We start from the raw sequence: 10400 nt of genomic DNA, 5'->3' as shown, positions 1-10400 counted from the left end.
CACTCTTCTCTGTGAAGCTCCTTCAGTTTTGTTGTTAGTGTTTCAAATGTGTGGAGGAAACAGACTGGACCTTCCTGAAACACAGTTGGGGTTTCATCCTTTCACCTCATGTTGTCACGCATCACTAGTGTCAGCACTTTCACTCAAAAATCACTGCACCTCACAAGGAGCGAACTCATGACCTCAGGTCTTCTGAGCAGTCTGCTAACTGACTGAGCTATTTGGTCACACCGCCTTCACTCAGCTCTGAAACACAGAAAACCTCTGGAACAAAACTAACATTCAAGCTCCTTTACAACAACGAGAGATTGTTCTGCACATTTACAAATAAAACATCAGATCACATTATGAATCGTCTTCAGCTCTGGTGTCTCCGATCGGTCGTGGAAGCAGACCGGACCTTCCTGGACCAGAGATGGATTTGAACCCTTCTCCTCAGGGCGCCACACATCACTCGCTGTCAGCTGCTGATCTCGGTGAGCTGTCCCTGAAGCACCAGGCCCGCACATCTGTTCTGGGATTTGTTCTACACACTGCTGCTGTGTTAATTTCTGACAATCACATTCCCAGCCCGCGAGTCGAGAACCGAGCAACATGTGAAAAACGAAATCCAACCCGCTTGACCACCTATGACGCTTTTCGACATTAATTCCCAGCCCGCGAGTCGAGAACCGAGCAACATGTGAAAAACGAAATCCAACCCGCTTGACCACCTATGACGCTTTTCGACATTAATTCCCAGCCCGCGAGTCGAGAACCGATCAACATGTGAAAAACGAAATCCAACCCGCTTGACCACCTATGACGCTTTTCGACATTAATTCCCAGCCCGCGAGTCGAGAACCGAGCAACATGTGAAAAACGAAATCCAACCCGCTTGACCACCTATGACGCTTTTCGACATTAATTCCCAGCCCGCGAGTCGAGAACCAAGCAACATGTGAAAAACGGAATCCAACCCGCTTGAGCACCTATGACGCTTTTCAACATGTTATACGATGACTTTTATGAGACTTTTTGCGACATTAATTCCCAGCCCGCCAGTCGAGAACCGGCCGCATGAAAAACCAGGAATCCAACCCGCTTGACCATCTATGACGTTTTGAACCCTAACCCTAACCTGTACTAAGTACACAATGTAAAACATGCAACAATGTAAAGAAACACAAGGTTTGATAAGATGCAACATTATATACACAGTTAGTAAGAATTATTTAATAAATAATTTAGAATAAATATTTTAATATAATTATTTAGATATTAATATTGGATGTTGACGACATATTACACTGTAAGTTCAGTAAACTTACTATAGTGTACTTAGTACAGGTTAGGGTTAGGGTTTAGGTTACGATGACTTTTATGAGACTTTCAACATTCACAATTTCATAACAATTTCCATGCCGCGAGTCGAGAACCGGCCGCTATCTATGGACGTTTTAATAAAATTGTTTAATTGTTTTTTATTTCTTTAAAAGGACAGCCCCCTTGTGCCAGTGCCCCCGTGGCCCTCTTAGGAGGGCCCTGCTCCCAATTAAACCTAACCTGTACTCAGTACACTATAGAATAGAATAAATATTTTAATATAATTATTTAGATATTAATATTGGATGTTTACGACATACTATACTGTAAGTTCAGTAAACTTACTATAGTGTACTGAGTACAGGTTAGGTTTAATTGGGAGCGGGGCCCTCCTAAGAGGGCCACGGGGGGCACTGGCACAAGGGGGCTGTCCTTTTAAAAAAGGCTTTAAAAAAAACCCTAAGAAATAAAAAACAATTAAACAATTTTATTAAAACGTCCATAGATAGCGGCCGGTTCTCGACTCGCGGCATGGAAATTGTTATGAAATTGTGAATGTTGAAAGTCTTATAAAAGTCATCGTAACCTAAACCCTAACCCTAACCTGTACTAAGTACACTATAGTAAGTTTACTGAACTTACAGTGTAATATGTCGTCAACATCCAATATTAATATCTAAATAATTATATTAAAATATTTATTCTAAATTATTTATTAAATAATTCTTACTAACTGTGTATATAATGTTGCATCTTATCAAACCTTGTGTTTCTTTACATTGTTGCATGTTTTACATTGTGTACTTAGTACAGGTTAGGGTTAGGGTTCAAAACGTCATAGATGGTCAAGCGGGTTGGATTCCTGGTTTTTCATGCGGCCGGTTCTCGACTGGCGGGCTGGGAATTAATGTCGCAAAAAGTCTCATAAAAGTCATCGTATAACATGTTGAAAAGCGTCATAGGTGCTCAAGCGGGTTGGATTCCGTTTTTCACATGTTGCTTGGTTCTCGACTCGCGGGCTGGGAATTAATGTCGAAAAGCGTCATAGGTGGTCAAGCGGGTTGGATTTCGTTTTTCACATGTTGCTCGGTTCTCGACTCGCGGGCTGGGAATTAATGTCGAAAAGCGTCATAGGTGGTCAAGCGGGTTGGATTTCGTTTTTCACATGTTGCTCGGTTCTCGACTCGCGGGCTGGGAATTAATGTCGAAAAGCGTCATAGGTGGTCAAGCGGGTTGGATTTCGTTTTTCACATGTTGATCGGTTCTCGACTCGCGGGCTGGGAATTAATGTCGAAAAGCGTCATAGGTGGTCAAGCGGGTTGGATTTCGTTTTTCACATGTTGCTCGGTTCTCGACTCGCGGGCTGGGAATTAATGTCGAAAAGCGTCATAGGTGGTCAAGCGGGTTGGATTTCGTTTTTCACATGTTGCTCGGTTCTCGACTCGCGGGCTGGGAATTAATGTCGAAAAGCGTCATAGGTGGTCAAGCGGGTTGGATTTCGTTTTTCACATGTTGATCGGTTCTCGACTCGCGGGCTGGGAATTAATGTCGAAAAGCGTCATAGGTGGTCAAGCGGGTTGGATTTCGTTTTTCACATGTTGCTCGGTTCTCGACTCGCGGGCTGGGAATGTGATTGTCAGAAATTAACACAGCAGCAGTGTGGAGAACAAATCCCAGAACAGATGTGCGGGCCTGGTGCTTCAGGGACAGCTCACCGAGATCAGCAGCTGACAGCGAGTGACGTGTGGCGCCCTGAGGAGAAGGGATCAAATCCATCTCTGGTCCAGGAAGGTCCGGTCTGCTTCCACGACCGATCAGAGACACCAGAGCTGAAGACGATTCATAATGTGATCTGATGTTTTATTTGTAAATGTGCAGAACAATCTCTCGTTGTTGTAAAGGAGCTTGAATGTTAGTTTTGTTCCAGAGGTTTTTCTGTGTTTCAGAGCTGAGTGAAGGCGGTGTGACCAAATAGCTCAGTCAGTTAGCAGACTGCTCAGAAGACCTGAGGTCATGAGTTCGCTCCTTGTGAGGTGCAGTGATTTTTGAGTGAAAGTGCTGACACTAGTGATGCGTGACAACATGAGGTGAAAGGATGAAACCCCAACTGTGTTTCAGGAAGGTCCAGTCTGTTTCCTCCACACATTTGAAACACTAACAACAAAACTGAAGGAGCTTCACAGAGAAGAGTGATGGTTTATTTTTGCAGGAGGATGTGTGACGCTGCAGCAGCTCAGCGTGTCAGATCCGATGGCTCAGGGTGATAGAGGACCGATCAGGAGTCTGGAGGTTGTGGGCTCCATCCCGTGGTGCGGTGAATTTTAAGGTCCAACACCCAAGATGAGGAAGTTAAATATTGTATGAAGATGTACGACTTGACATACGTGAGGCTGGGTTATGAGTGACTGGAGGTTATGAGTTTGTACCTTCAGTAATGCGTTACATCTTAAGGTCAACCAGTCAAAACAGAGGAGACAAAGATGCAATGAACCAGACATGAGCATCAGATCAGATAGCTCGTGGTGATAGACGACTGCTTAGAAGACAGGAGGTTGTGGGTTCAATCCTTATGTGGTGCAGTAACTTTTGAGGTCCAACAGCCAAAGGAAGAAGTCAAATGTAGCGAGAGAAGAGTTCAAAGCGTGAGTGACATGATGGTGCGTTTACACGGTTCCCGGTTTGGATCGCGCTGACCCGGGTTCGCTCCCCACCTATGTGAAGACATCAATGTCCACTACCCCGGGAGTCGAGACGTCCGTCTCCTCCTGGGTTTTCAGAGAAATGACCGGCGAGGGTTATGTAAATGTTTTTATTCAAAAAGTTAGCTGCACAGCAAATTTTGAAAATTTGTTCCACCCCCCCACTCTCTATTTTAGATCTCAGAGTAACCGCACAGCAGCAGAAGAAGACCCACGTCTTCTTCTGCTGCTGTGCGGTGAAGAGAAGAAACCCCGTCGTCCTCTGGTCTGGTCTGGTCTGGTCTGGAAAGTCTGCACTCATCTGAGGAGAGAAGAAGAGAAGGACAACGTTAGAGAATGCATCACATACATGTATTATTATTACTACTGCAACAATAAATACAACAACGGTATCAACGTTTTCATGAGTGCAAACTATATTAGTACATTTTTATGACAAACTATAACTGACTTTTAAAATACTTTGAATGAACTATATTCATAAAATTACATTTCATGACTTATCATAACAAACTACACTAATATGATTGATGACATATTAAACTATGACATTTTTACATACTATACTTTGCCATGATATCATTTTTTAGGATATTTTGAATATGTTATCAATATTTGTATTGCATGCTATACGATGGTATTTGTATGACATTACTATGAAATTTGATTTGAAACGTGACATTTTTACGCCTCTTTTATAGAACACTAAACTAAAACTTTTGACATGCTATGATTTAAAGATATATATTTTTAGAAAATATGTATGCAAAACTACATTATTATTTTTTACTGTTACATTAGATACCACATCTAGATGTTTTTATGACATTCTATACAATCATGTTTTACTTTATTTATGACATACTAAATCATGACTTTTTTACATCATACTACACAATTATTTTTTCATTACTTTTTATGACATGACCTTTTATTGAAGCACTATATTTTTAATATTTTATGGTATAGTATACTATGAGAAATTCTTCACCAAATGATTTATTATTGTATTTATTTATAGCATACTATAAGACATCTTTAATGGCTTTTTGTTTGACATTCTTGTGTCCGACTATCCTACGACTTTTTAAACTATATTGTGACATTTGTATGGAGTTGTTATGACACTTGATTATTTTATGAATATATTACTACTTACATACTATGACATTTTTAATGAATTTAGTCATATGCATATATTTCTTATGACCTACTCGACTTTTTAATGAAATTGTTACGATGCTATATTATTACATTTTTTAAAGTACTTTTTAAAATACTTCATGGCATAGTTTACGATAAATGTATGATACATTTTCTGACAGTAAATTATGAATTTATTCATAGTATATAATACTACCTACTATATCATTTTTGGGGAATATTATACTTTGACTGTTTAACAAATGTTGCTATGACACCACAACATTATCATTATTATTATTATAACATACTATGACATATTTTATGAACTTTTTATGGCACTACATTGTTGTTTTTTTATTGCATATTTAGTATGACATTGTTTATAAATTTATTTTTAGGACACCAACCTTTTTTATGAGACTATATTATAACATTTTATGACGCTATAGTGTGTTTTTATGGCATATGTAATTTTAGTGCGACACAATATTCTGGATCTTTTAATGGTACACTATAACGACATTTATTTATGACGTTATTCATGGGACACTGACTTTTTAATGACTTTATTAAGATTTTTTCATATTATGACATTTTAATGACAATATATGTATTACTTTATGGCATAGTTTATTATGACTGAGACATTTTATGACACTAAACTTGGAACTTATTTAGCATAAGACCTTTTAATGACATATTATTTAATTTATTTTATGGCATACTATACTATAATAGGACTTTTTAATTAGAAATTGTCATGACACCAAAACATGATTTTTATACAATAATATGATATTTTGAATGACTTTTTATTTTACATTTTTATGACTACTAAACCAACGACTACTAATTGACTTGATATTTACCAAATGTTTGTTCCAAGCGCTGCAGTTCTCGTCTCCTCCAGAAGCTTCAAGTCTCTTTGTTCATTCAGCAGCCCGAACCAGAAACAGAGAAGAGAAAACACCAACATTTACTAACTTCTCCTGCTCCAATAACAGACGTTCTGTATCAGTTTTAATGCAAGGGAGATAATAATAAGAATATCCTACCTCAGAGCCTCCGCTCAGATGTTCCTGCAGTTGGTCTGTATCAGGTCTTCTCCAGATGTCATCCATTGAGGCCGCTGATCTACAAGTGTGTGACAAATTAAAGCTCCTGTCTTGACATGAACCACACCTGACAGTCAAAGTGAGAGCCATACATTAATGTTACGCTTTTACAGTTATATGTATAGCAGTGGCGGGCCGTGCATTTTATACCTGGGCCTTCACTGCCGCCACAGCTACGTTATTTGTTTCTAGGGGTGTAACATCACGTATTCGTTTTAAACTGTTAAACAAGGTTTTAACCGTAAACAAGGCTTACAAACCGAACAATAATACTGGTGCATTTGGAAAATGCAGAAGCTTAAATTGTGGTAAATATAACGTTTTCGGTGGACACCGGTCTGTCTGTCTGTTTAGTTTCCGGGTCAGCGTCTGACCCCGGAAGCAAAACAACACGCACAAACTTCCAAATGTTTTTAAGAGCACCGTAGCTTGCAAGTGTCCCGCCGTACTTTGGTGTCGTGTAGCGCCTGATTGGTTGAACACTATGACGATCAACAATATCGTCCCCATGTACTTTAACCTGCACTGGCCGCAGAGCCGAGTCTGCAGGCCTCTGGCATAGACACACATAGAGGTGAGATCTGAGAGCAACTGAGGAAGACAGTAGCTGTGCAATGAGAAAATAAGATAATGGGGGGAAAAAATTATAATTTTTTTTCTTCTTTTTTAAATATAAACAGCTTTGTGATTCTGTTTAGGCCAGCAGAGAAGGCCTTGCAGGCCCTGACGGCCCGCCACTGATGTATAGTTAGTCTTAACACTGGAAAGTAGAGAATTGCACAATGTTCATGAATAAAAAGACAACGACGAACCTGAAGAGAACAGGTTGACAATGCTAACGTTCGATGTTGAAAGACAGACACACAGGTGGCGTTGATTACCTCCAATGGCTGCAGCAAGCATGTGTTTGTTTGTTTGTTTGTTTGTGTTCAGCCTCTGACAAACCTCATAACTCACTTCAGACTTTATGTTGTTTTCCTCCACTCTCTCCTTCAGTGCTTTGTCATTTCGTCCTAAAAACGTCTTTTTGCAGCAGCTTCGTAAAGAACCGGAGTAAGCGCGACCCACGCGTTGTCAGTCGTCGCGCATGCGTCATCGGGTCAGATCGTCGAAGTGCGTAAAGTCGCGCCACGGCGGGATGACGCACGGGGGGGGCGTGTCGGTTTTTGGGCGTCATCGCCACGCCAGGGTCCCGTCATGAAAAATGTATTATTTATTGCTCATCATTCAGCTCGATATCGGTGTTTCAGTGGTTCTGTTGAACAAAGACGGAACTTGCCTCAATATCATGCTGTTTTAAAGTGTTCATTTAATTCAGTTCAGGGTACATTGCGAACATAAACTGCTGATAATGAATTCGACATACCTTTAATGGTTGCCCAAATGTAAACCTGTAGTAGTTAGAAGTACCTGCTTTTGAACACTAGGTGTCAGGCTTCACGCAGGTTTGGAGTTTGGTGAGTTTCATCGTGGTCGCCCCCAAATTTATGTCCATTTATTACAAAAACATCAACAAAACAACATTAATACTGTAGACAACTTTAGAACGACAATTTTATTTTGAAAAAGAAATGTTTTAAGTCACTTGTAGCTTTGCCTTAAACACAATCAACTCCAATTTCATGTATTTTTCTTTAATTCCTTTTCATAAATCAGAATGGTATATTATGCATGCAATACCGCATTATCCGCTTAGGTTTTCATCTTCCACAGAGAAAATAAAACAAACATGAAACACAAAAACCCCTTAAAAGTCCAGATGAAGCTGCTTGGAGAAGGGTGGTTCGGAGAAGCCACGGCATGAAGCGATGTACACAGTTTGCGGTTGCATAGTACAGTACATGAAGTTCCTCATTTTAAAACAGCATGCCGTTTTTGTATTGCACATCACTGAAACTTTGTATACTGGACCGTGCTGTTGTTCCAAGTGTCCCACATGGGCCGCCGTCGTCTCATTCCAGCACATGTATACAGCAAACAGCATCTCTCAAAGACAGTATGTACATTTATCTGTTTATAAAAATAATCGCCAGCATATATTCATCTATTACTTTTCTACTGGAATAAATATTTCTTCTTTTGATCGTTTTTGTCTCTTTTGTTTTACACTTTACCAAATAAAATCCTCCCGATGAATTCTGTGTTTTGTGGTCGCCTCGAGACATCGGGTTGGTTTGAGTTTGAATGGAAAATGGCTCCCTGTTCAATCAACCAGTGGGATTTACGCTCCGGGGCAGAGTGAGACACGCGCTTAAACAACGCGACGCACTTTTTGCAGTCAGTTTCAGTCCACCAACAAAAACCATACGGCAAAGAAATCAACCGATTCTCATGTACGTACTGCGCATGTGTGTACTAATCTGTGCGCTTATACCAGAATCACATTGTGGGGCTGGTTCCTCAAAGACACACTTTTGTTTTTTTTTGCTTATTCTTTTGTGCTCTACACGTTTTTCACCCAGATCTATACAAAGTGATCTATCAGAGAAAGACCTTACACTTTATTTTGCATTTAAATCAATAAATTAAGAGCTGCTTTGCCTCAGGGGGAAATAAGTTGACTCAGTATTTAATGTACTTTAGGTTGTTGTCAGGGTATAAAAAGGTTCTTCCATGTTCTCCTGTGAAAGTTGCTCGAATTAGACCTGAGAAATGAGGTCCCTTAAAACCGTGTCAGGCTGTCAAATGTTTGTGGGCGGTCAAATATCTCTCCTCTATAAGACTGACCCGGATCAAGACAAAAACAAATCATCACATCATATTCAAGGGAATCAGATCACACACTTAACTCGGTTTTCATCTCTCCAGAAGGAACTCCCTTTCAAAAATCACAACCCATGAGCATCCCCAAAAAGAACAAAGCCCCATTATTCATTTGTCTCCACATGACTCGTCAGACAACTTGTGTTCTATATTTTCGTCCCGCTAAGATAACAACTTAACGATCTAATTAGTTCAAGAAACACATGTTGATACTCTCAAAAAGGTGAGGAGGGACGACGAAGTACGGAAGACCTTTGCCCTGTGATTAAAAGACCAAAAAAAAGCGAGCGCTCCTTTCAATTCGATGTTCTCTTCAGCCAAATGTGTTGTTAATTTAAAGCCCGTTTTGAGGGTAGAACCGCTCATCTGGAGATGAAATCATCTAGTCTTCATCAAAACTTGATATCTTAAAGTAATTCGATATGTACAGTGTATTATGACAATGACAACAAGTCTTAAAAACTATTAGCAAGCACAGCAGCTCTCTGCTTCCACACGGAGTGCCACGAGGGGCAGGTTCACCCTCGTTGGGGAACCTTCGGCCAGAGGACTGTTTGTTTCAGTTCACTCAGGACTCGTCACATCATGGCGACTCGACTTCTGAGTCATGCACTCCACTGAAACCCTTTATAGCTTTCAGAATGATATGAATCAAAACTTGAATTTTCCTGTGTTGAGCTGTTTCAGTGCATTTAGTTACAAACCGCAGGGATCCAGAGATATCATCTTTCTGTGATTTGTCATTTTGCGTTCTTTTTTTCTTGGAGATGCGCCCGATACTTCTACAAACATCAACTTGCTTACAGCAGGCGTCTATTTTACGTTTGGAGGGAACATGCTCTGCAGTCAGGACAACATGCCAGCGACACAGAATGAACACGATGCAACCGATCCTGCCGTGTCACATTTTCAACGCTTTTAATCCCCTAAAAACCCCACAGGGAGGAACTTCGATGGCTATGAACCGATCGCATGACTTAACCACCATCTGTACCTTTGTTTTAACGTTACACGACTGATTTCAATGCTAATAAATGAAAAAAAAACGACCTGTAGTGTGAGCAGCAGAAGCTATTTTCAGTCTATCAAACTAAAGAAACTCTTATTCTGAGAGAACATCCCAAAGACATCTCAAGTAGTATTTTGCTTTTGTCTTCCACTGTCCTATCTGACTGCCACAGCTGTTGCCCCCTCTAGCTCTCTAGGTGCTCGCTGTTATTGCCTTCTCCTACAGCGTTGACTGGGATCTGATCCCAGCACCACCAGAGTCTGCTTATGACGGCGAGGGTCTTCACCCAAAATGAAATCCTAAAGCTATGCTACAGAAAAAGCTGGCCTTGCTCAAAGCGACTTTCAAACAGCAAAATAGTTT

The sequence above is a fragment of the Melanostigma gelatinosum genome, assembly GCF_949748355.1.
Source record: "Melanostigma gelatinosum genome assembly, chromosome: 24".
NCBI classification, from domain to species: domain Eukaryota; kingdom Metazoa; phylum Chordata; class Actinopteri; order Perciformes; family Zoarcidae; genus Melanostigma; species Melanostigma gelatinosum.
Note: the sequence above shows the minus strand (reverse complement) of the source record.